Source organism: Vulpes vulpes, unplaced genomic scaffold (genome assembly GCF_048418805.1).
Source record: "Vulpes vulpes isolate BD-2025 unplaced genomic scaffold, VulVul3 Bu000000681, whole genome shotgun sequence".
Classification (NCBI taxonomy): Eukaryota; Metazoa; Chordata; class Mammalia; order Carnivora; family Canidae; genus Vulpes; species Vulpes vulpes.
The window spans coordinates 32,869-58,328 of record NW_027325678.1 but is presented as its reverse complement, the minus strand read 5'-3'; the positions used below and the strand labels follow the sequence as shown (position 1 = coordinate 58,328).

Sequence of the window (25,460 nt, the reverse complement as noted above, 5' to 3'; positions counted from 1 at the left end):
TGCTGGGCCTTTGTTTTCAAGCTGGCAAGGTTGGCTCTTCCTCTGGGTTCCTTCCTCCTGAGAAAGCTCCTGTTTTCTCTTGCTCTCTTTCACTCTGCTGAAGCCTAAGGAGGTTCCAGCCCGCAATAAGCCTGTTCGAACGCACCTCCACCGGCATGTCTGAGGCCTCCTTTGCTCTAAGACCTTTCTTTCCTTTTCTAAAGAGGATCGTAGGAGCAATTCCTTGGCTCCTGGGCTAAGGCGAAGTTCTCTTTCATCCAGCAGAACAGGGTGGGAAGGAGCCTGCTGGGTCCCTAAGGGCCCAGCCTGGGAGGGAATGCTAAAGCAGCCTTTCAAGAGCAGCCCCCTGGTACGCGGAAGCCGATGTTGGTGGGGGAACCATAGGCAGGGCCTCACAAAGCCTCTGAATCAGAAGTTGGGAAGCCTGGAGTCTGCGGTACAGCAGTCTGCAGCTCTCCGTGCCTGTCGTTCATGAGCGGAATTATTAACTAGGTCAGAACAAAGCGCTAGTGATGGTGGAGCAGGTGAACCTGAGCTCCCAACCCACGAGCAGCAGGCATCTTCCCTCCCCAGCACCAGGACTGGCTGCCCTGGGCACTAGACATGGTCTTCTAGATGCTTCTTCATTTACTTCTGTGGTCCTGGAGGTCTAGGTGGCTTCTTAGATCTGAATTTGTGATGATAGGGACCCCTCAACCCTTTTGTGGGCTGGCTCCGCACGGCACCAGATTAAGGAGGTGCTCAGCAGAATGGAGACGGGCAAAGATCTTTGAGGTTCAGGAAGCTGGTTCCTTTTCTGGGCTGTGACTAAAATAGGCTTTCTTCCTCAAATCTTGTCAACGCTGTCAGAGGGATTAGTCCTGCAGTGATGGGGGGGGTGTAGCTGTCCTCCAGAAAACCTTAAGGCCATCTCTAACTCGTGAGGGATAGGGACCTCCGCTCCTCTCCCTGAAGGGTTATCTGGCTACTAGTTCATTAGAACTAAATAAACCAAAGCTCTCCCCCAGCCCCTCTAACCTGGCAAGGGTTCAACATTCCTTGCTAGTTCTGCTTCTCTAGTCAGGTTTCATTCCCCAAGGATGAAGTGACCTGATCACTAGAAAAGAGAGGAACTAGGATCTGTTTGTACACTTACTCTCTCCTACAGAACCCCTAATCCTCACCTCGGGAGGGAGGGAAAGTCTTATCAGCTGGGGCTTTCTCAAAGCACAAGTCCCTGTTTGAAAAGGCATTTGGGCCCGGTTCTAATCAACTCATTAGATCTTGCTTCATGATGCTGGGAACTACCTGAATCTAGTTGTAGCCTGACTCCTTCCTATGCCTGTGAAGCTGAGCTTTCTTGTCTGCTTTGGTGCTGCTGCCCTCCCCTGTAAAACAAGGAGTTAGGGACTAGCTAGCTCTTGAGGTCTTCACAGACCCCACTTCAACATGGAGTGTGCCCAAAGTGTCCGGGCGCTAGCTGCAACACTTCTGTGGGTACTGACGTGGGCCTCCGGCTGGAAGTGGCGTGCTAGCTGGATTGTGTGAGGCAGCAGCCAACACCGCCACAGGCGGCCAGCAGATGAGGCTCGTTCTAAATGCAGGTGATGTTGGCGTTCCTTGTGGGAAAGGGGGAAATGCAGAGGATGCAGAAGCCTTTGTAAGCCTGCAGCTCAGGGAGTGAAATTGCATGGAGCATAGTCTGGCTTAGCCGTCCTACCATAAGGGGTCTTTAGGTCCCCCTTATGGTGCACAGAACGCCGCAGTCCTGCTCATGAGCTTAGAGGAAGCCACTATGGATTCTCTTGCCTTGCTCCCAGCCCGGTGTCCTCCTATAGTGTGTCCAAGCTGCCATTTCCCCCATCCATCATTGTGCAGAAAAGTGGTCCTTAGCTTCATGCTGAAGTAATCCTTCCCAAACAGTAGGAGGTGGGTGGGTGGGTGACCACTTAGTCTTCATGGTGTTCCTCTAGGGAGGATCCTACTACAAAGCTAAGCCCCTAAGTGCCTTTGTGGTTTGGCCTTAACCTTGCCTTCGGAAATGTGGAGTAGAAGGTGCTTGGTTCTATTCGCTATATATCCATCTTAGATGGATCCTTAAGATCCAATCCTAAGGATCTTCTCAGCCATACTACACCCTCCACTCATACAACAATTAAGTGCATGTAAAGTATAGGTGTTGAGGCTGCTCTCTGAAGTCATGTGCAGCTGGGAGGTGAGCTTCTCTGGCAACTTGCACGCTGTCCCCTGAGATCTGTGCTGGGGCTCTAGATGCCACCCTATAAAGGGCAGGTGGCCTCTGGTGGGCCTTGAGAGGCTCTAGGTGCCTGCCGTACAGCCCCCTTAGTCTCCGGTGAGGTACGACTTATCCTAGATGAAAAGTCTGTTCAGACAGGCAGGCCTCAGATACCACGGTTTCTTGCACACCACCATAAAGCGGCTAAATGAACTTCTTGGTTGCCTGGAGCACGTAAGAGCTACGTTTATACTACACCATAGCCTACTAAGTGTACAATAGTCCTAAAATGCCTGAACTAAATCTCCCCAAAATGCTGTCCCCTGAACCTTCAGCTGGTCTTTCTGCTGGTGCAGTGTCTGCCCCAGTGCTGACAGCTGCCGACTGATTGAGTTCTTGGGACGACAATGAACTTAGCCGCATGAACGGACTCTCCTCCCACACGATTGCTCTGTGGCTATGTGCTGCTGTTCCACAGCATTTTACCCACGGAGCTTCCAAAACTGGAGTCGGTCCTCTTGAACCCTGCTATTACCTTATCAAGTAGGCTTATGGAAGAGTTCAAACTGCCATTTCAACAGGCTTCACAGCATCCTCGCCAGGAGTAGATTCCATCTCAAAAACCATGTTCTTTACTCCTCCCCGAGCCGCATCTATTCTCCCACTAGCTCTAGCATGAGATCATGGCTGTGTGGTCCCACGTTCAGGCTCCACTTCTAATTCTGTCTCTACCACATCTGAGGGGGCTTCCTCCACGGATGTCCTGAGCCCCTCAATCATCCATGGGGGTTGGATCCACTTCTGAACTCTTGTTCCTGTTGACATTTTGACCTCTTTCCAGGAATCATGAATGTTAATGGCCTCTGGAACAGTGAATCCTTTCCCAGGTTTTGAACTTCCTCTGCCCAGATCCACCTGCAGGCTCCCTGTCTACAGAAGCTATATCCTTACAAACTGTCTCCTAAGAGGACTTAAGTCAGAAATACTCCAACTGTGGGCTGCAGAATAGAGGTGGTTAGCGTGAACACCTCAATCGCTCTGTAGGCCCCCCTCAGCTCTTGGGTGACCAGATGCATTGTCAATGAGCAGTTAACTAGAAAAGGATCTTTTGAGTAGCAGGTCTCAGCAGTAAGCTTGAAATACTCTAAGCCATGTTATCGGCTATCCAGGCTTTGTTGCTCCATTTTTGGAGCACAGGCAGGGTCAATTTAGCATAATTCCTAAGGGCCCTAGGATTTTTGGAATGGCCAAGGAACACAGGCTTCAATTTAGTCACCAGCTGCATTTGCCCCTGACAAGAGTGGCAGCTTGTTTCTCAGAACTCCTGCCCCAGTCTACTAGAAGTCCCTAGATGGCGTCCTACGATACAAAGCTGTTCTCACTATAGTGGAAATCTTCACTATCTTAGCTAGATCTTCTAGAGAACTTGCTGTATCAACTTGTGCTTCTATTATGGAGACCACTTCTTGAACCTCAAGAACGGACCTCTGCCGGCCTCAAACTTGAGCATCCCCGGGTCCCTCCACTCACACAAAATTGGAGAGTTGGACTTGCTCTGGATTAAGCTTTAGTTTGAGGGAATTTTGAGCCAGACTTGACCCTCTAGCTCCATCACTCGAACTTTATATCCATGTCTGCATTAAGGCTGCTGGCTTTAACCTTCCTGTGGTCCCTGGTGAAGTACCAACTTCAAGAACTTTTCCTTCCACTTGAACGCTTCAAGTCAAAAAACAAGCTTAGCAGAGAAGGTACACTGAATGCTGATAGGCCCAAATCTGGGCCTTGTGATAGTTATACAAGTTGTGAATGCAAAGGAAGAGTTCCATCTCTCACACGGAGATCACTGTATATTAACTGGCTTACTCTTGTCTCAGGGAGGCTTGAACAGACGAGACAAGAGTACCAGGTGGGTGGACCAGTCAGAACACTCCTGTCCGTTTCCGATCCTATGTTGTGGTTCATGGTGACCTGAAACCATAATTATAATCTCAAAGGTCACTGATCACAGATCATAATTATGAAATCTCATGAACTATCAAAATGTGCTGCAGAGACGAATGGTATAGGAGGGAGTGGAAATGGCACAGATAGACTCCCGTTTTGTTTTGTTTTTTTTTAAATGGAACATTTTTATTTGGAGACATCTGGAGCATTATTTTATCTTCATTTTCTATTAAGCCAGGAGCAGTCTTCCCGGAGCCAGGTGGGGGAGAATCATGTGAGGCTACATTAAGTTCGGTCTGAGACAAAGCCAACCACTTTGTATTCAGATGCAGCAGAAATACTGATTACATGCTAGAGGAGGCCACATTTTGGGTTCTCGAACCTGCTGCCGAGGAACAGATCCAGGGTGAAGCATTGCAATTCCTTTGAAAGCTGGCTACGACAGTCTAGTGTTGGTTCACAATGCTCTGCTGCTTCTTAGCCTCTGGCAGGTTTTCATGAAAATTGTATATACTCTGTTAGGGCTCCTCGAACTCACACTGCTCCTCTGGTTTTGTTTCAGAATCCTTTAAATGTCTTGTGTATATGACTCTGTGTGGGTGTGTGTTGTTGGAGGGCAGGGGGTGAGGTGGGGGCACTGCTCATTAGCACCTGTTGCTCCCTCGAGCTTGGGGGTGGCAAAAAGCTTCTATACTACCCCAAAAAAGTAAACACTGATAATATGGCCTTGCAGCAGTCAGGGGCACTAAGATCTAAGAACAAGTGAGAAGCGGAGCCGAATTGCTTCCAGTCACCAGTTAGCCACACCACAGTAGAGAGGTCTGAGGAGCAGGCCTAAGGCACCGAGGGGCAGCGGCCTGGAGGAGAGCCGCTTTGTTGTGGCTCCACACTGTCCGCCTCATGGAACAAGGCTCAATTACACCCTCCTTGGGGGTAACCTGCCTGGAGGTTAAGAATCTCCCTGAAGGCACAGTATTCAAGATGGTAGACCTGATCTGGGCACAAATCCTAAAAGAACAGAAGCTTCCTGTGTGCTGACAAAACTTAGGCCATTTGGGACTCTCGTTCTGAGGAAAGGCTCGGATGAGGTCTTACTTTTGCGAGTCACCAGGGACTCTCAGGACCCCAACACCCTGACCCATCGGAGGCGCCAAATGACCCAGACCTGAGAATGGGCAGCAAAAGTGGGCCACAGAGAAGGCATTGTTCTGAGAGAGTATAAAGCAAAGCCACAGGAGGGTAGGAGAGGCTTGTAACAGATCAAATGCCGGCCTCCAGAAACAGGCTTTGGGACTGGCTTGATGATTCCCAACCCCCGCCCCCTCCGGGGTCTCACCTTGAACCAAAAAGGCAGCCAAATTAAGCCAGGCTGAAATATTGTTAAAATTAATAACACTGCAGCATCTATACTTGACTAATAGCAAAAGCAGGAAGCGTGCCTGGAAGGTAAGGGTTTTTTTTTTTTTTCCCCCTCTAGGTTTTCAAAGAAGCAATAAATTCAATAATAAAAATATTTGTGAGAGACTGGTTTGTGGGTTTTTTGTTTTGTTTTCTTTTGTTTTATGTTTTTGCAAAGAATTAAGCTTTTTTTTCTTTTTCTTTCTTTTTTTTTTTTTTTTTTTTTTTTTGCATTCATACAGGAGAGGCTACCTGGCTGGACAAACATACACTTTTTGGAATCCTGTATAATATCACGGAGTTGAAAACTGGAATGGCTTGAGCAGTCTCCGTGCTTCCCGTGGAAATGGCACGTGGAAATGCACTCCGTGCAGGGTTGCCACAAACTTTTTCTTAAGCGTGTAAGGACCCAAGGTACGCTTGTACAGGCTCAGATGTAGAGCAGCTTGTGCCGTCTCCTCCCAAGCGGGGGTGTGGGGAGCTTCTCAAAATACTTGAGTATTAGGTCCATAAGAATACTCTGAAACTCAACTGAGTGCTTTTCCAGATCCTGGAGTACAAAACCAGATCTCCTAAGCACAGGGTTTTGTTGAGGGCCTCTGACATGGGGATCTGCCCTGAACTATGTTCAGTTTCAGAATAGTGGTTGCTTCTAAGATGAATCCATCTGGTCGGGCTCCAGATGAATGAGTCACAGCTAGACTATACTCCTGGCAAAGTTTAGAAGGCCTCCAAACAGGAGCAGAATACTGGACTGAGCAAGTTTGCACTCAAGTTTGCACTCAGGGTACCCCCTTAGATGTTCTCAGATCTCCACGGATTGGGTTTGCCTGAAGTTTCAGGCTCCCTTGTTTCTGCTTTCCTTACCCGTGGTTTGTCTGGTCTTGAGTTTTCTTTAACTGCTGTTTGAAGACCTTCAGGGACTCCCAAGAACTGTTCCTCTGGCTCTACAGTTCTGGGCTTGAGTGTAGCCTAGTATCTAATAAGAATTCGCTTTGTAAAGGGAAAGTCTTTACTGAATTCAAGTGGTAAAAACTAGCAAAGGTTGGCCCAAATACCCAGTGTTGGACCCTGGGCTCGGACTATACTGCAGCAATAAAATGAACAGCTGATTGCAGAAAAGGTTAGCAACTTCTAGTCTACTTTCAGCGAGACAGAGGGCTCCGTTAGGGGGTGACTGGGTGGCTCAGTAGTTGGGCATCTGCCTTCAGCTCTGGGTGTGATCCTGTGTCCCAGATCCAGGGATTGAGCCCTGCATCAGGCTCCTTGCAAGGAGCCTGCTTCTCCCTCTGCTTGTCTCTGCCTCCTTCTCATGAATAAGCCTATTTAAGCCTTCCTAAGAAGGCAAGGGCCTATTGAAAAGCCTCCAGATAAGAGCATCCATGTTCTTCCTGACAGGTGTGGTTGGAGATTGGCAATGAAGTTTAAAGCCAAGTAAGGACCACTGAACTTCCAGGTCTTACGGGGTTCGTCCTAGCCAATCCTAAAGTCCCCTGGTGAGCTGTGGAAGTTGGGGTGGCTATCAGCTGTACACTACCAAATCCTGCGGTCGGTCTTGGTCCATGCCTAATGAACTTGACCAGACTTAAAGACCCGAGCTAAGGAAACAGGTTCTGTCATCTATATCAAGACACTACACTTGCCCCCTACCTCTGCTACTTGTGAAGAGGAGCGGTGGGGAGCTCTCCCAGATTCCTGACCTGAAAAATGTAGTATTCCCATAACATGCACAACAGGACAGGACACTGGTATGAAGCTCTAGGTGTTGACTAAATTGAACATGGAGTTAAATGTGACCAGCGTGTGTGCCCAGTAGGCAACTGCCTGCTTAAAAATAACAGCTCTGAATCCTGGGTGCTTTCACGGAGTAACCACATTCAGAGCATTTTCCCTAATATCAGGGTCCAGAGCGCTGACGTCTAGCTGGCCTTTCTACTATAGCCCTAAGGCCTAATGTCAATTAGGGGACAGTCTGACAAATACTGCATGTGGCCATATTTGTACCAGCTGTGCTTTGGAGGATACTTTTGAATTAAGATCTACTTAAATGGATAGAAGATCCCTACAGGCATTTAGCTTGGGTCCCAGATGACCTGGCATCCATCAAAGCCTAGCCCTGTGACTGGATTTTGGAGGTGACTATGCCTTCCCTTGAAGCTTCCTTTCAAGGCAGCAAGTTCCTTTCAAGAACTTGAGCCCAAGAGATCTCCAGTGCCATCCCAGGACAGCTCTGAAAATGAGGCTCTTTGTGAGCATAGTATCCTCCTGTATAGTACTAGGAGCGTACCTTTTGTGATGGAGGGTTATCAGGACCAGGCTTTAAAATGAAAGGATCTTGTTCAACCCTCTATCCTGATAGCTAACTTCCGGAGCCCAGCTGTGGCTCTTCCTCAAATGAGGGCTTTAGTTGAGAGTGACTCACCCAGCTTCTGGTGGGTTTTTGTTTTTGTTTGTCTTCTATTGGAGTTCAACTTGCCAACATCTAGCATAACACCCAGTGCTCGTCCCATCAAGTTGCCCCCTCAGTGCCCGTCATCCAGTCACCCCACTCCCTGCCCACCTCCCTTTCTACAACCCCTAGTTTGTTTCCCAGAGTTAGGAGTCTCATGTTGTCTCCCTTTCTGATATTTCCTTTTTTTTTCCCCCTCCTTTCCCCTTTATTCCCTTTCACTATTCCCCCAAATGAATGATACCATGTAATGTCTGTCCTTCTCCGATTGACTTATTTCACTCGGCATAATACCCTCCAGTTCCAACCACATCGAAGCAAATGGTATTTGTCGTCTCTAGTGACTGAGAAATATTCTGCGGTATACACAGACCACACTTTTTGTTTGCTCTAACTGGCTTTACTAACCCATTCATGAATAGGCAGCTATTCCACACAAGTAGAGAGCTGCTCCGAGGATCTGTACAAAATTGGGATGGTCTTCTAGGCAGGAAGGTGGGGTGAGGAAATCAGAATAAAAGATTTTAGGCCAGGAGCTCTTCTAGGGGGTGAGGGAGTGAGCAGCAAGGTTTTCATCAACCAGGTTACCTCACAAGTGCTGATCAGGAACGTACAGATGGACTGCTGTTCCATTCTTGGGATGAGTTTTAAGTACCTGCTTCTTGAAACTACAAAACCCAAACTGCCTATGGCCAAGCAGTCAGGGGGAAAAAATAGCTTCACAAGATCTGCTTGTACTGAGAATGGAGTCCAAGAGTAGACCCCAACACTAGGGACCTCCGAGGGGAGGTGGTCCCACTAACATGGGCTGGAAGTACTGCCGCTGAAGTTGTGCAGCATGGACTGTATTAAAGCTACAAATGGGGGGGGGACAGGAAAAACCTACAAAGCCGACTCCCTATTCTAACGGATTCCTCCATTCTTAGCACAGCTGGTGAAGTAGCCTTCTTGGCTTTTACGAGCCACAGGTGGCTTTAAGGTCTTAAGGAATGAAGGGATGAAAAGTATTAGGGGAATTGCTCAACCTGAATGAGTCAAAAGCAGTATCTCCATCAGTCACTTGAGCTCAAAGAAAAAAAAAAAATCCTGGTGGTGAGAAGCAAAAAGTCTAAACTTATTGCCCTAACCTTGTAGATCAGTCTGCAAAGGTCAAGCCCTCGTCTTCCTAATACATTCCATTTGTAACTTTCCCTCTTCCAGGATCGAGAAGCAGATCCTATCTGCAATCCCTTTCAGGGGATCAAAAGCATGGAGGGATTATCCTCCTAGGCAACATGCCTGAAGTAAGGGTTTGGAGCACAACTGCCGAAGAACAGGGCTGGCTGCCTCCTACCCTAAATTCTGTGCCGTTTCCTGTGAATGGAGGACCGGACACCACTCTATGCCGGGGCCTCCCTGTTCTCCAGAGGTGAAATCCAGGTGAATCTGTGCTATAGTCTCTATCAAGGCTGGGGTCTTCAGGGCTCTGGGGGAGCCGTAGTTTCTACCTTAGGGACCCAGACAAATCTTGGATCTTCTTTCCTTATTAGTATCTTCTTGGGTTCTCTCTTCTCTGCCTCCAGAGAACTAGGTCAGGAAACCAGCGGCTCGCTGGGGACTTCACATACTAGTGTGCCTAGAGAAACGTGTCCAATGTTGCTGACAGGGCTTCTGATTGTACAGGTCATGGTGAACCTGGAAACCATCTTGTGCCTGGTGCTCCAAACGGTAGTTTTCTGGGTTGGATGAATAACTATCCCTTGGTTGCCTACCTGGGAGTTCAGGGAGTCCTGCCAGGACGCCATATCTGTTCTGCCAATACCTTGGTGGTCCTCCTGGTCCCTCAAGGGGGGGCTTCTCGGTTGTAGAAAGCCTGTAAGGGATCTGTCACTCCCTGGGGGTTATCTGCCCTGGAAAAATGTATCTATTTTCTAGGATTCTCTCTAACCCCTCACCCCCACCATCTTCTGGAGGGATTTCAACTCCTTCTAGACCTTGAGCTTATCACAAAACCAGGATCTCTATCCTGAAAACCATTTCCCCACTAACACTAGTGCCTTACCACGTTTGCAAGACCTTCCTAAATGTCTGGGGTCTGAATGTTCCCAAACAGACTTCAACCTCTTCAAATCTCCCTGACAGATCTAGGTCTAAAGCGCTTCTGGCCCAGCTGACACCTGGCCCAGGGACTGACAAGTCTCCAGCTATTTTGTTCAGGTCTCCTTTGCAAGCTGTTCTTTAGCTGGTCCCTATCCTGCTCTAGGTTTGGTCTCAGGACGTCATAGCTTCAACTAGCAGCTAGGTGCTTGCTCTCCCTGCCCTCCGCCCCCCGCTCTCCTCCAGTAGCACTCTTCTGAGCTGCCATTCAGTGTGTTGTAATGCCTACTACTGGTCCCTACTAGAATTTCCTAGGTGCTCCAAACATGGAGGATTCTGTGATTCACCATCTTCCTTAAACCAGCTAGATCTCCACAATTCCCCATCCCACACTTATTTTTAGAAAGCCTAAAACTGATGCTGCTTCAGGTTCCTGCTGTCCTTGCACTGATGGTTTTCTTGGTATCTTGGTGTTTAGGAGCTATTCGGAAGTTTAGAAGGGGCTGAGGGAGAGCTGGTGTCCCCTTCCTGTTGGGTTATAAATTGGGCAATGGTGCTGCCGCCATGGTTTCTAAATACAGTGGCATCTCCTAGCAGGCCCCCCACCCCTTCCACAAATCCTCCAAAATCCATGTCTGATGGGGAATCCTGGGAAGGAGCTTAGGGGGTTGAAAGCTAGGCCCATGTGTGAAATTAAGCCCATGGTGACTTGTATCAGATGAACAAGCCTGGCAAATGGTACTCCTGATACTGACCTGTAAGGAGGACCATCTTTGAGATATGCTAGCTTCTTGGCTATTACATTTTACTTAAAATCTGGATGCCCCAAAGCACTTAAAATGTGAAACCCAAGATTGGAGTAGAAACCAGGGTTTTTTGGTGCTAGGAAAGAATTACCTTGGCATCCTGACTGAAGCTCCACATGTCAAAGGGCACTGCCAGCAGCCATTCAGTGGTACCTAGATGTTCCCCAGGGGGCTTTCCTGAGTACCAACTTTGCTACTGAAACTTAACATTTCCAGTCATCCTCCCTACAAAACGTTCTCCATGTTTCTAACTTTAGCAAGGGACTATCAGATAACCAAACTTAATGCTGTCTTGGTAAATGTCTCTGTAGAACTACTGCCAGGTGGCTTTAGAAAGAGCCAACTCTTGTCAGCAAAAGGGCTCCCACCTTAGATATCTGGATGCCTTAGAGTCTCATACTCATGTACCCAGTACATAGGAGAGACTAGGGGATGGCTTGGTGGCTACCTGCCACAGGACTGGGGTCTAATCGAGGAGGAAGTTGTCCCAGCACATAGGGCAGGAGCCTTCAGTTCTGGACTTCACCTGGTTGAATGACTGGATAGTGGAGAGGATAGGCACTACCCTTGATCAAAACTGGAGATGTTGACGATCTTTATTACTAGACTTCAAGGCAATCCTGGCTCAAGACACTTCTCCAACATGGTCTCCGGAGAACCCTCTACTGAAATGACCAATGATGGTTGAATGTGACTAACCTAGAAAATGCTGTGAGGCCTGTCAAAGTTTGATCAGTCTTCTAGACACCTGATTCTGTGAATGTAGTTTAGGCATTGCTTTTTTTTTCTTTTTTTTTTTTTTTAAACCTTAAGCAGTTTTAGTTCACAGGACTTGAGCAGAACTATAGACTTCCATACATGCCCTCTGCCTCCCTCACATGCAGTGTCCCTCCCTTGCTGTGAATATATACCACCAGATGGTACATCTGTCCACCAATGGACCTACATGGACCAAACCTCTCCCACAAAGCCCATAGCTAATATTGGGGTTAATTCTTCGTGTACATGGCTAATGAGCTTAGACAAATGACCTAACCACTATTATGGTATCTCCCTGAATATTCTGCCCTAAGAATATGGAGTAGTTTTTTCAAATTCAAACCTAATATGTTGAGGGGGCCTTGGTTGGAGAACCTCTTGAGCTCCTTTGTATGTGACCAGGCTTTGGTCCACACAGACCTGCCTTCACACTGTTACCGTGATCCATGCAAGGAGCAGAAGCTCAAAGACCCAAAAGCACACAAAACAAGGGGCTGAGGAGGTAAGGAAGGGTGTTCCAGACATAAAACTGATCTTTGAATCTGCGCTAGAGGATGGAGGTGTGAAGGTAGCAGAATTGAAGAGCATGGTGGATAGGAGCTAGTGTTGCACAGACTAGGAGCAGAGGGGAGTGCAACTTGCTGGCTATACCGGGATGGGGGCCATGGAGGTAGCATTCTCTATACTCCAAGCTCCAATAGACCTTGGAGTTCCAACAACTTGGAGTCCCCTCCTGCAGGGCCTTCTGGACCATAGAAAGCAGGCTCACAAGGCCTGAGGAGGTGGGTATAACACAAGTCCTCACTGTTGCTCCTTGGTGCATCACCAGTGTCCAAAGCAGACAAGAGTCCAGGAAAGTCCCACCACGTCAATGACTGGCTGTGTGGTCACACAGGATGTCTGTCCTTTCAACTAGTAGCAATTTTTCAAGCTCCTAATACTGCTGAAAAATACTAGATTTCAGCAAACTAGTAGACAAGACCTCTCTTCCCGGAAGACAGGCCAAGTCTTCCTTAGCACTACAGGTTTCAACAACTTGAAGAAGTCAACTGCAAAATGGTTCTGGCAGCCTTAGGAATTCCACTCCACTTCCCTGAGGTCAGCCCAGCCAAGGGTGTTTTCCGTTGTAACCAGCAGGTTCCTGGGGGAAGTCCGGATCTCCAGGGCCCCATTGCAAAGACCCAATTACCGGGAACTGGGCAAAAACCTTGAGAGGCAAATTTGCAAAGCTTGGACTGAGCCTGAACTTCTATGTACTTTCCAGTGGTGTTCCTCTAACCTTACTCTACTGCATTGGTGAAGTGTTAAAGTGAATCCCCTGCATATAACTGATCCAGGAAGATGAAGTCATTACTGACAAGCCCAGACACATTCCTTGCGCTGCCCCTGATCCTTATCAAAGGCAAGATTTATCAAGTGATAGAAGTGAAAACACAGGGAGGGGAGCGGCGCGGGCGATGCGGGCCTGGCCTTGGCGCCCCTGCGAGCCCCAGGCCGGCGACCCCGCCCGGTGAGTGGGCCCCTGGGCCCGAGCCCATGTCGGACGCCGCCGGCCGCGCGTGCACGCGGTGCCTGAGGATGATGCCCACGTCGCGCTGCTGAGCCTCGCGCTCTGCATCTCCCTGGCCTTCTGGGTGGTGTCTCTGACCGCCAGCACCTACTACGGCAACTTACACCCTATTTCTCCTTGGCGTTGGCTGTTCTCTGTCGTCGTTCCTGATTTGATCGTCTCCAATGGCTTTAAAAAGAAAAGTCTAGACCACAGTGGGGCCTTGGGAGGGCTTGTGGTTGGATTTATCCTAAGCATTGCAAATTTCAGCTCTTTTACCTCTTTGCTGATGTTTTTCCTTTCTTCTTCAAAACTCACTAAATGGAAGGGAGAAATAAAGAAGCCTCTAGATTCAGAATACAAAGAAGGTGGGCAGAGGAATTGGGTTCAGGTGTTCTGCAATGGGGCTGTGCCCACAGAGCTGGCCCTGCTGTACATGATAGAAAATGGCCCCGGGGAGATCCCGATAGATTTTTCCAAGCAGTACACCGCTTCCTGGATGTGTCTGTCTCTCTTGGCTGCACTGGCCTGCTCTGCTGGAGACACCTGGGCTTCAGAAGTGGGCCCGGTTCTGAGTAAAAGCCCGCCGAGGCTAATAACAACCTGGGAAAAAGTTCCAGTTGGTACCAATGGAGGGGTCACGGTGGTGGGCCTTGTCTCCAGTCTACTTGGCGGTACCTTTGTGTGCATCACCTACTTCCTCACACAGTTGGTCTTCATTAATGATTTAGGCATTTCTGCTCCCCAGTGGCCAATTATTGCATTTGGGGGTCTGGCTGGATTACTAGGATCAGTTGTGGACTCATATTTAGGAGCTACAATGCAATTTACTGGTTTAGACGAAAGCACAGGCATGGTGGTCAACAGCCCAGCGAATGAGGTGAAGTACATAGCGGGGAAACCCATTCTTGATAACAACTGAAGAAAACAGGTTCACTGCATTGTTATTGCCCTCTTACTCCCAACTGCTGCTTGGGGTTTCTGGCCCATGGAGTGAACTTTTTTTTTCCTTTACAAAGGTTGAAAACTGTGGCAAAGTCAGCTAAATTTGCAATTCCAAGTTTCATCCTAAGAAGAATAATTGTAATGGCAAAGAGGAAATACCAGCTCTTCCCATATTCCATTGTGATGAAATTCCACATTTTTCCTCTCATTAACTCCCCTGTAACAGCTGACCTCTTTGTAGTGAAAGAGATGTGTGCATAGACCTTATTCATATTTTTCTTCTGAATAGAGCTTCTTAAGCAATGAAACTATAATGTCCCTATATATTGCTGAGCTGAAAGTTCCTACGTGGTAAATACAAATTTTGTTTTGTTTAAACCAGTGTAGGGACTAAAAATATAATGCCACTAGTACCAGTTGCCCAAATTTTAGTTTTGGGGAATTTAAACTGATGTGTGTGGAAGCCTGAATAAATGTAGTCCTGGACTTCTTCCATTACTTGCTATTTCCAGTTGTGAAAAGTGTGGAGTTTAAGTTCTTAGTATGCTACTCCACATTTGTTTTTCCTTCCTCAGGGTTAGAATGAAAATAAAGTATATGTCTTTTTCATATGACCATTGGAATGCACGAAAAAATTATTTTTAAGTGAAAGAGATTTATCTTCTATCTAAAAAAGTGCACCTTACATTTTAGTTGATTTCTGAGCAGAAATTATTCTGAATTCAATATTTGTTAATGTATTTTCTAGCTTTCTTTGAAATTTGTATAGGAATCTGTTTTACTTTGGCATCCTGAATAGTTAGTCACTGGAAAACTATTGTAATTAGTTTTTTCGTTTGCTACCTAGAATTCATTGGAAGATGCTATGACTTCTATTCTGAGCTTAAGTTATGCTCTCCTGTACAATACAGACTCAACTAAAATGAAAAAAAAAGTGAAAACACAAACGGTTTTGAACTTCATATACCACAGGACTCCATTTCTATATAGTTCTTCACCCTTGTCTGAAACTTCTGCATATTATTTGTAGCAGTTCTCCACCGCTGTATGGTATTTCATTATAAACCTACTATGGCTTATCCATTCTAGTGTCATACACTCAGTGGGCTGCACTAACTGTAACCGTCCCCAAGCTGTCATGTCGAATATGGCAACTGGTGTACAGAAATGCGCTCTATGCACTCTGCAGTAAAACCCGTGTTCTAGGCTTCATGCCTGGCTTCAGAGTGTGAAGTGGTGAGGGGAACACATCGGAATGGCCTTCCAAAAAGTAATTCACTTTGACAGAGCAACTGGAACACTCCTATGTATTTGCCGAGGCTTAGTAAAATCTATAACCCTGCCTTGCTGTTGACTTGGTACAATCTTTCAAGATGGAAACGCATTGGAGGTGTTTCGTGCTAAGAAATAGGTGTGGGAGTGGGGGATTCCTGGGATACTCCAAGGGAAACGAGGTCACCTTTCCTTCCACCTCAACATGTCCCCACCTCTGAAGATGGAGGTGAAGATCAAAGAGCCTAAGGCAACTATCCTAACCACCTCACTCCTTAATGATTATCCCTGCTGCCTCTAGAACAAGATAATGGCAAGTGTTCTCTCATCTTGTCTGCAGCCTGGTAAGACCCGGGTGTTGAGAGGCTGAAAGAAAAGGCTTCACTGGTGATGTCCTAAAGTAGGCCGTGTGACCTTCTGTTACAGCTGCAGAAACAGCAAATGGAATCCTGCTTTCTCCTGTCTTCTGAGCAGGACTCTTGTCCGTGTGGCACATCGTGGGTAGTAAAAACACAAGTGGCTCTCTGGATCCTCGGAACTATGTGTAGTTTAAGACAACCATGGTAGAGACTATAGAAGTCTCTAGACTTCTGTAGAAGTCTATACAAGTATAGAGCTGAAGGGGACTTGGGCCTCCAAGGACACTAGGAAATAGGCTGAAAATGTTCAGAGAAAGCCACAGCCAGTACAACTCACTCAGCTTGTTTTCCTCTAGACCTCATTCCCCAGACTCTGGCTCCTAGGCCTACACTGGTTCAAAGAATCCCTTGGAGGCTGGTACCTACTCAAGAATTGCCCAATAAGCAATTCCTAGGTCTCCATTCAAGTCCTTGCCTATTTGGTTGATGTTGGAGCTCTAGGAAGCCTGGCCAGGTGGGGCTTCCAACCAGTTCAACTAGTAATATGGCTGTTCCTACCTATACAAGTGGGTTTCTGTATGTGGTTCTTAAGTCTAAACCCAGCTTGGTGCCCTAACCATGTTTGGGCAGGTAACTTAAGACTTATTTACCAGTGTAAAACCACTAAACCAGCAAAGCTAAAGCCACCAGGGTTTCCCACTGACCTACTTTTCTGCTTGTATTTTCAGTAGAAGGGAAAAACCCATTCGTATCCTATAGAACATTAGTGGGGGGGGGAAACAATGTGGCCTATAACTAATGGATGCTAGTCCATTCAAATATGGAGTACCTAGAGTGGTCAAGGCAAGATGGGGGAAGTGTAGGGGTCCTCAACTCCTGCTCCCACAAACTTCCCTAAATAACTTTCAAAACATCCTGAACACCTATGAATACAACCTGAGATGTAAAGAGAACAGCTGGAATGCTACAGTTTTTGCTCCTGACAAGGAGTGGAAGGGGGGGAACCATGACAAGCCTAGGTGAAAGTGAAGCCCCCACAAGCTTCCAGGCATGAAAACCCAGCCATGGGCAAATGGGAACTTAAAAAAAAAAATCCATGCCTGAGCTTTCCCTGACTGAAAAGTGCTTAGCAGGGAAGTAGTGCAGACTCGGGGAGGGGGCAGTGAAGCTTCAAGATTCCTGAAGACCCTAGTAGAGGAGCACCCGGAGGAAAAGCTCATAGCAAATCGTGGCCTGATCTCGGTAAAGCTCATAGCAAATCGTGGCCTGATCTCTAATACTGCCAGAGCACCACAACCCTCCTGGACATTTGGGAGAAGCCTGCCAGTTACATGGGCCTGCTCCAGAGCTCTTTGCCCTAGAGCCCAGCAATGGAGGTGGCTGTCCTCTATTCCCTTCAGGAGAAGGGGGTCCCTGGGAGCGTAGGTCCAGGAGCACAGGCCCTGGATCCGAGGACACCTAAGCGGACAAAGCTGGCTATCCTGTTCCCCCAGGGAGACTGGTGGAAATGCGGAGGGCACAGGAAAACAAGAGCTTTCCTGCCACTGGGCACCCTGCGAGTTGTACAGATTGGTGCATCCTCACCTGTCCCCGGGAGCATCTGGACCAGTGTGGACGAGGAGGCCCCGGTTCAGTACTCACACGGAGCTCTTGGCTCTGGAGATCTGGCTGCCTCCATTTTTTTTTTTTCTCCTCGACTTTCATAAGGAAGGGGCAAGACCTAGGGAACAAAGGCCTCACAGGACAAACAGCTCATACTGAGTCCTGCACCTGGCAAGAGGCAGGGCATCTCCTCTCAGGCACAGACACCTGAGAATCCGTGCAACAGGCCCCTCCCCAGAACTACCAGTAGAATAAAGGAAAAGCAAGCTCACTGGACAAGCAGCGCTGGAAAGCTCCAGGGCTGAAGGGGAAAACAGCATAAAGAAGAGGGTTGGAGATGCCTGGATGGCTCAGCAGTTGAGCATCTGCCTTTACCTCAGGTCATGATCCCAGGATTTGGGATCAAGTCCCACACTGGGCTCCTTGCAGGGAGTCCGCTTCTCCCTCTGCCTGTGTCTTTGTGTCTCTCACGAATAAATTTTGAACAAAAAACCCACCCTCTTTCGTTAATCACAACTTTTTTTTGTATAAAGTTAAAAATTCCCAAGATTTTTTTCTTCCCACCTTAGCTACATTTTACCAACTTGTTTCTAAGCTTTTTCCTTTTGGACTTTCATATTGCTACAATTACATGTTTTAGATAGATCTCTTCTGGATTCCCTTCAATGTAGTCAGCTTAATTCTGGTAGACCCATGGGATATGGGGGGGCGGGTTGTCTCATTTTGTTTTCCAATGATAAAAGTTAATGCCTTCTAACGCCTGGATCAAGATACACCCAAAACCAATTGGAACACCATGTTGGCTCATTCTGTGAGACTACAGTCTCTTCCCAGTCTGCCCCCCTCTTCTATCTTTACATTTTTGTAGTTGATGAGTATTGCTGGTTTACTTAAATTTGGATTTGAGCATCTTCTAACATAGAGAATGAAATCCATTCTAAACCAGGAGGATCACCCTCTAGGGTCCCCTTTGGGAGACTCTATTATCTACTCCACCTTTTTTTTTTCCCTTTTACTATTTTAAAAATTTTCACTTTAATGGTCCTTTTTCTTGTCTGGCCTTATTTAAAAACACTGAATCATGAATGAAAGATCACCAATACTGAAAAAATACAAGACTCTTAAAGTATGAGCAACCATATGTCAACAAATCAGTCAATCTAGAAGAAAACCAATGCTTGGGAATCATGATGCCTGATTTCAGGCTGTATCACAAAGCTGATCATTAAGACCATTATAGCACTGGCACAGACACTAGATCAATGGAACAGAACCCAGAAATGGACCCTCAACTCTGGTCAACTAATACTGGATACAGCAGGAAAGAATATCCACTGGAAAAATGACACTCTTCAAAAAAAAAATGGTGCTGGGAGAATTGGACCACCACATGCAGAAGAATGCTACTGGACCATTCTTACACCATACACAAAGATAAACTCCAAATGGCTGAAGTATCTAAATGTGAGACAAGAATACAACATCCTAGAGAACGGACAAAAACCTTGAATTTGTCCACAGCCTCTTGCAAGACCAATCTAATAAAGGTGAGGGAAACCAAAGCAAAAATGAACTTGGAACTTCGAGATTAAAAGCTTCTGAACAGCAAAAGAAACCAACTAAAAGACAACCTACAGAATGGGGGAAGATACTTGCAAATGACCTATCAGATACAGGGCTAGTATCCAAGATCTATAAAGAGCTTATCAAACTCAACACCCAAGTAAACCATCCAGTCACTAAAGGGGCAGAAGACCTGAAGTGTCTCCAAAGACCTACATATGGCCAACGGGCATGTGAAAAAATGCTCTATCACTTGCCATCAGGGAAACACAAGTCAAAAACCACAATGAGACCGCCTGACACCAGCGAGAATGGCGAAAATGAACAAGACCGGAAACAACAAATATTGGAGAGGTTGTGGGAGAAAGGGGAACCCTCTTGCACTGTTGGTGGGAATGCAAACTGGTACCGCTACTCTGGAAAACTGGAGGTTCCTCAAAGTCAAATACCCAAAACCCGACAATTGCACTACTGAGCACTTACCCCAAAGATATGTAGTGAAATGCTAGGACACCTGCACCACGATAGCGGTGATGTCCACAATAGCCGAACTATGGAAGGAGTCTCCATGTACTTCATCAGGTGACTGGATGAAGATGTGGTCTGTATATGCAATGAAATATTACTCAGTCATTAAAAATGACAACCACCATTTGCTTCAGTGTGGGTGGAACTGGAGGGTATTATACTGAGTGAAGTCCATCAGAAGGACAAATCCTATGGTTTCACTCATACATGGAATATAAGAAATAGTGAAAGGGATTGAAAAGAGGGGATCTGAGGGGGGTTGGAATTAGAGGGAGATTAACTCTGGGGAAACAAAGGGTTGCAGAATGAGGGGTAGGTGGGGGGGATAGGGTAGCTGTGACAGACACTGAGGAGGGTATTTGATAGAATGAGCACTGGTTGTTATAGTAGGTTGACAAATCGAATTTAAATGAACAAATATGGAGTACCTATAATGTATAGTGGTAATCTAAGGGAGCAAATGTGCCTCCACCAGCAAGGAGCCCCTTCTCTAGTCAGTGGTGTAGACCATATAGCCAAGTGAGTATAGGAAAGTCTCAGGTCATAGATCCTGCAAGGACTTTGTGTTTGGTCTTCTACTTAAAGCTCACCACTAGATTCCCATTTCACTCAATGCGGAAAAAATAGCCATTAAGAGCCTTAAGTTCTTGTTGTAGAAGACGGGTGGTAGGGAAGAGACCAGTTAAGAGCACCATGTAGAAATCAAGATGTGGTTTGGCCCAGGGTGTACATGGCAGTGGAAGTGAGAATGGGCCCAAAAAACCTTTTTTTCAGGAAGGATGAACAATTGCTGGATACTCGAGGTAGGGAGGCCAGTATGAAAAAAGTTCAAGAAAGTGGAGTGAGGAACCAAGCTTGATCAATAAGAGCAAATAGCTTTGACAGTGAACTGCTTGAAGCTTAAATTCTCATTAAATTCTGCTCAGAGCTTCTCCTTTCCTTGCGCCTCATGCTAGGTGGTCTTGTTCTAGAACACCAGCATGGACCACAACTCCAAACAAAGGACCTCCCAACGTACCATCAGGGAACAAGAACTTTGGCCACAAATGCCCAGTTTCCTGGTACAATCAAATATGACAGCACTCCAAAGATCAAGGAGATGGAGTGGAGAGCCAGCTTTCACTCAGGAACCTGACCAATAACCCTTCTGGGTCTACAGTGTGGGCCTTGACCTTCATACATCATAACTGTGCTCACTAGGACAGGACACGGCTTGAATCCTCTGTAGATGAAGTAGGAGCATCCTACCTAGCAACGTCTTGTGTTCTGCAAGAACACTTGGTTTCCTTGGCAAGGTCAAGAAGTGTGCTTCTTAAGCTCTATGCTGTCTTTAACTGGCTAACAAGGTGAGAAGTACCTTGGAATTCAAGATAGTTGGGTCTTAGGGGTCAGGGATAAAGAGGGCTTTTTTCCTCAGGTGTATCTTATGTAAAAACTACACATGCTTGTTATACCTTGAGTTTGGGCACATGTTTTGATCATGGTACTAGTAGTTTATACAAGAATATTCTTACAAATTCACACACACCAGAAACCATTGACAGGTTCCTACAGGGAACCAAGACAAGGGAAAGTTAACCAGAGAACAATCTGTGGTGACAAGTGACCGTAGCAAGAAGAGTCAAAGAAGGCTGAGCCAATGCGAAATAGAAAAAGGTGACCTGAAGTCTTCTGTTCAGGGAGAGCCTGTAGCCCTGGAGTGAAGGAAAGGAAGCTGGCTGATACCATTTAAAAAAAAAAAATCTTAACCAGAAGCCCAGAGAAGCTGGGAAGTTCATGTCTGCAAACCAAGTATGGTGTTTTAAAAAAAAAAAAAGGCGGGGGGGCTTCTAGTCTGAAACCACCCACCTCCTCTAGAGTTACCACCAGGATAGACTCCACTTCTAGGACACTGGTACCCCTGGTGATGTCCAGTGAAACCAGATTCTCCGTGGGCCTCTAGACAGGCATCGAACACAGGAGATTCCAGGGCCACACAAGGCCAAACTTGTGTTCTTCTAAAGAATGCATCAGGCCTAGGTCAAATGACCGAATCCTCTCAAATACCGCTTTACTCCCACCTCCCCGAGGTTTGAAGGACAGTGATGGGTCTCCCCAGGTGATAGACCTCAGCACAACACGTACAGAGGATGGAGTCTGGCCAAAGTTCTTCAAACGCCTTCAAGTCAGGCTGAGCTTGACTTCAAGTCAGGCCTGACCCTCATGCACAAACTAAGTCAAGTCAGCATGAGCCTTAGGATCAAGGTTCAAACCAGGACCAGAGATTGAATGGGAATAACCCTCAGACGCAAGATGGTAACCTGGTGAAACTGGAGTCTTTTGACCTCGGAGTTAGCTTGGTCTCAAATTTGTTGTACTGACCTTCTATGCAGTATGAGCTTGTGATTACTTGTGTCAGATGACATCCAGTTTGATAGTTCAGTCACTGGAAAGTTGCAGGCATTTAGTGACCCCTCTCTAGGCATGTATCACTCCCAGGACCCTGGCATGAGAGGAATTGACTATCAAACTAGCAGGACTAGGCATGCTGCTTCTCTAGGAATCTGTGATCAATCAACTGAGGCTTTTTGTTAGCTCTATATTGTATTCTCTCTGCCCTAGATCCTTCCATATTATCTGTTAAGTTGTATACTACGTGGCATGGCCACCCCTATACTGGCCTGCATGAAGCCAAGCCGCCTTGGCTCTGCATCCTACTCCAAAATAGCAGCTGTAAGGGTGAACTGTTCCACAGGTCTGAGCCCTCCAAGACCCAATGTGCTGGGTCTTCCAATTCTTCACATTAGTGCAGAGACAGCAACTTGCCCTTGTCTTGGAAAGTATCTCCTGACCAGTTCCAGATCCCTGACCACCGTAGTGACCCTGAGGCACATCTCTCCCTAGAGCATTCTCCTTGCATGTGCTTGAAGCACAGCCAGATTCTTAGCACCACCACCCCATCCCAAAAATCAGAGGTCCCTTGGCTTTTTGACATGGACCAAGTAGAGCTCTGACCTCTCACCAGCCAGAGGTGCTAGCTCCATGAACTAGGTCAGCTTGGGAAAGCCCTTGCCTAGAGCTGGGCTTAGTGGTCAGGGCTGCCTCTGGGACTCCTTCCCTACTGCCTACCCCTGGCCTCTAAGGATGTGGCTATTTCTGTCTGTCACTGTTCTGTCCTTGAGTAGAGGAGGTATACAGTACTAAGTCCATCTGCTTGTCTTTGGGTCTGTAACCAAAGATATCCTGGGATACAGGATGCCAGGAGCTTGGGGAAGATGTTCTTTCCAATGATCCTGCTCTGACTACAGTATTCCTAGGACAAACTCTCCTGAAGGGACTTTCTTAACCTGCCTGTTCTACAATCGTCCTGGGAGATGAAATTCTCTGTAGAACTAGAGAATAGACCTAGAAGTTTAAGGCTGACCCAATTTCCTGCATGTTGCTAGAGTTAGGGGTACCTCAATGATATCAAGGCGAGCCCTGGTTCTGCAGACCACTTGGTTCTATTGACCCAATCTGAACAGATTACTTCTGCTCTACCTCAAGTTCATGAATTCTCTTCTGTCCTCTCTATTCGAGTCCAGCCAGTGAGTTAGAACTTGGGAAAGTCCAATAGTTCTCCAACTGAAATGCACGTCTTCTATTTCGAGATTTTCTATTTTCCATTTGTTTCAAGTGTTCATAACTGTTCATTGGAGCATCTGACAACCCTTCTCTGATCGTTCTAATCTGTTCTCAGTGTTCACTTCTTGTCTGTCTTCCCCCTTCAAGCTGAAATTTTCCTGGCTCTCAGTAGGAGTAATTTTCGGCTGTATTGAGAAATCAGGCTTAAAATCCTGTTCTTATAAAACAGGCCTATGTCCCCATTTGAGCAGGTAGTTAATCAGCCCAGAATGTACATCACTTTCACGAGCTGTGGATCAAATGTCCATTCAAAAAAAACAAACAAACAAACAAACAAACAAACAAAAAAAAAACAAAAACAAATGTCCATTCAGTTAAGCACCTGCAGAGCTCTCCTGGTCGGTCTCCAGGTGTGTTGCCCAGATGGCAAGACTCCAGTCATTCCCTCCATGTTAGCTGGAGGGGGAAGTGTGCTGCTGCCCCAGACTCCAGGAGGTGTCCCTCTCCTAATAACTGTAAAGGGAACAGCTTCTTCTGTGAACTCTGCTGTGGTAGTGCTCATTATGGTCAGAAAGGAGCTTGGGTTGTTTTCCTCTCACCAAGAATGGGCAGGTGCCAGTAAAGCACTCTTGTCCCATTGGGTGTCCTTGCCTCAGGCTTCTGGCTGGAGTTATTCCTTGGGGCTATTTCTTATCTGTGCCTGTTGGCATCTCCTGGCTGCAGACATCTGCAGCGCCCAGGCAAGGGCATCTAGGAGCTTAGAAGATCACCCAGGAAATTTTTTTTGCTGGTTTGTTGCTCATGTCTCAAGATCCCTAGCAAGTATGCTGACTTCTCTATTCTAGAATCTTCTGGCAGGGGACTTCTTCAGGGAATAGGTCACTTCCAGCCACCACTCTAAAATTAAGCTGCTGACAACAGGGACTACTCAAGACCATGAAAGAAGAGTGAATTTTGTTTTTTTTTTTTTGAAATACAGAATTTTATCTAGAAACTGTTTAAAGTAGAAAAAAACCCTGTCAAGAAAGACCAGGTGGAAAATGGGTTCCCAATAAAATGGTATTTTAGGGCAACAAAAGTCTAAAAGGCCACAAAAGAGAAATAGCACCACTGTTATTTGAACAATGGCTAGTTACTTGCATTTTTTTGGCATTGTTAATCACTGAATCTGGGTTGTCCTCTGAATTCCACACAGAGCATGCACTACACAACAATTTTATCATAAAATATCTGCTTTCTACACACATTTTAGGACAAGCTACCACCAGGAACAAATCAACACAAATACATTGGGGGCTGAACAATCTCAGTAGTGGGTGACACACATTTTGCAGAATTCTGCCAAACAAAGGAACTGAATAGGCTAGGGGCAAAGCAATGAGGAAGAGTTAAGGAATGAAATATTTTAAATATTAATAATTAATTCAGACACGGTACTGTATCTTCTGCAAAAGAAAATGAACATTTAGCAACACGCTAACGAATTTTATCTCCAAAGAGATTAGTGCACTGGCAAAGTATTCCGATAACAGTGGAGGGTGGTGGACAGCAGGTACCGAGAACACCCAGCCTTGCAGATCCTAAGGTAGCAATGGCCTTCACTAGTCACTCCCTTTGCCAGAGGTCCAGAAAGACTTGCAGCGTGACCACCTGCCTGCTGAACTTACACTCTAAGCAGCAAACTTTAAGGAGCCAAAGAGGAGTCCCCAGTGGGCACAGGGAGCCGAGAAGAGAAACATGTTCAATGTAAACTTAAAAGACAGTAAAATGGGACATGAGCTCCATTCAAATCCCAGACATGTGGGCAAGTCCCCAAAAGTAGTTGTTAGATTTAGAAACTGGACACACCTCCTTTCCCAAAAACACAATACATAGAAATTTCAGGGATAACTGGAAAAATCGTCAGAGAAATGTTCAATGAAATTCAAGCTCTTCAACATCTCAGGGCTGAAGCGTGCCCTCTATTCATCCAGGCAACAATGCCTCTTGCTTCTTAGAGGAGGGATACGATTGGTCAAGGACACCAAATGGCTTTACAGAGCAACGTTTTAAACTTCCCTTTTGAGCCAATGTCTAGGTCTTTGAGGATTCAAGCAGCCCTGCAAGGCCTGTGAACAGCAGATTCCAAAGGTCCAGAGGTCTGGCCCTTCCTTCCCAGACACCTTGTCAAACATGTAACATCTCCTGTCATGGTACATTTTATATTTTGAAATATGGAAGCATATTTTAAATACTCTTAAGGCATTTATTTATTAAAACGTTCTCTGCCAAGATTTCACGTTAGCTTAAAATTCAAATCAGTCTTTACATTTCTCTACTGAGGACTCCACCTGAGTGTATAACATAAAAAGCACCTTCTCCAGCAGTGAGTGTTACCAGCATCCACACAGTG

General features: G+C 46.5%; 1 pseudogene; it reads left to right on the top strand.

Moving 5' to 3' along the window:
* LOC140596569 (transmembrane protein 19 pseudogene) overlaps positions 1 to 14,469 on the top strand; it is a 31,807-nt pseudogene extending 17,338 nt beyond the window's left edge.
* The last annotated feature ends 10,991 nt before the right edge of the window (positions 14,470 to 25,460 follow it).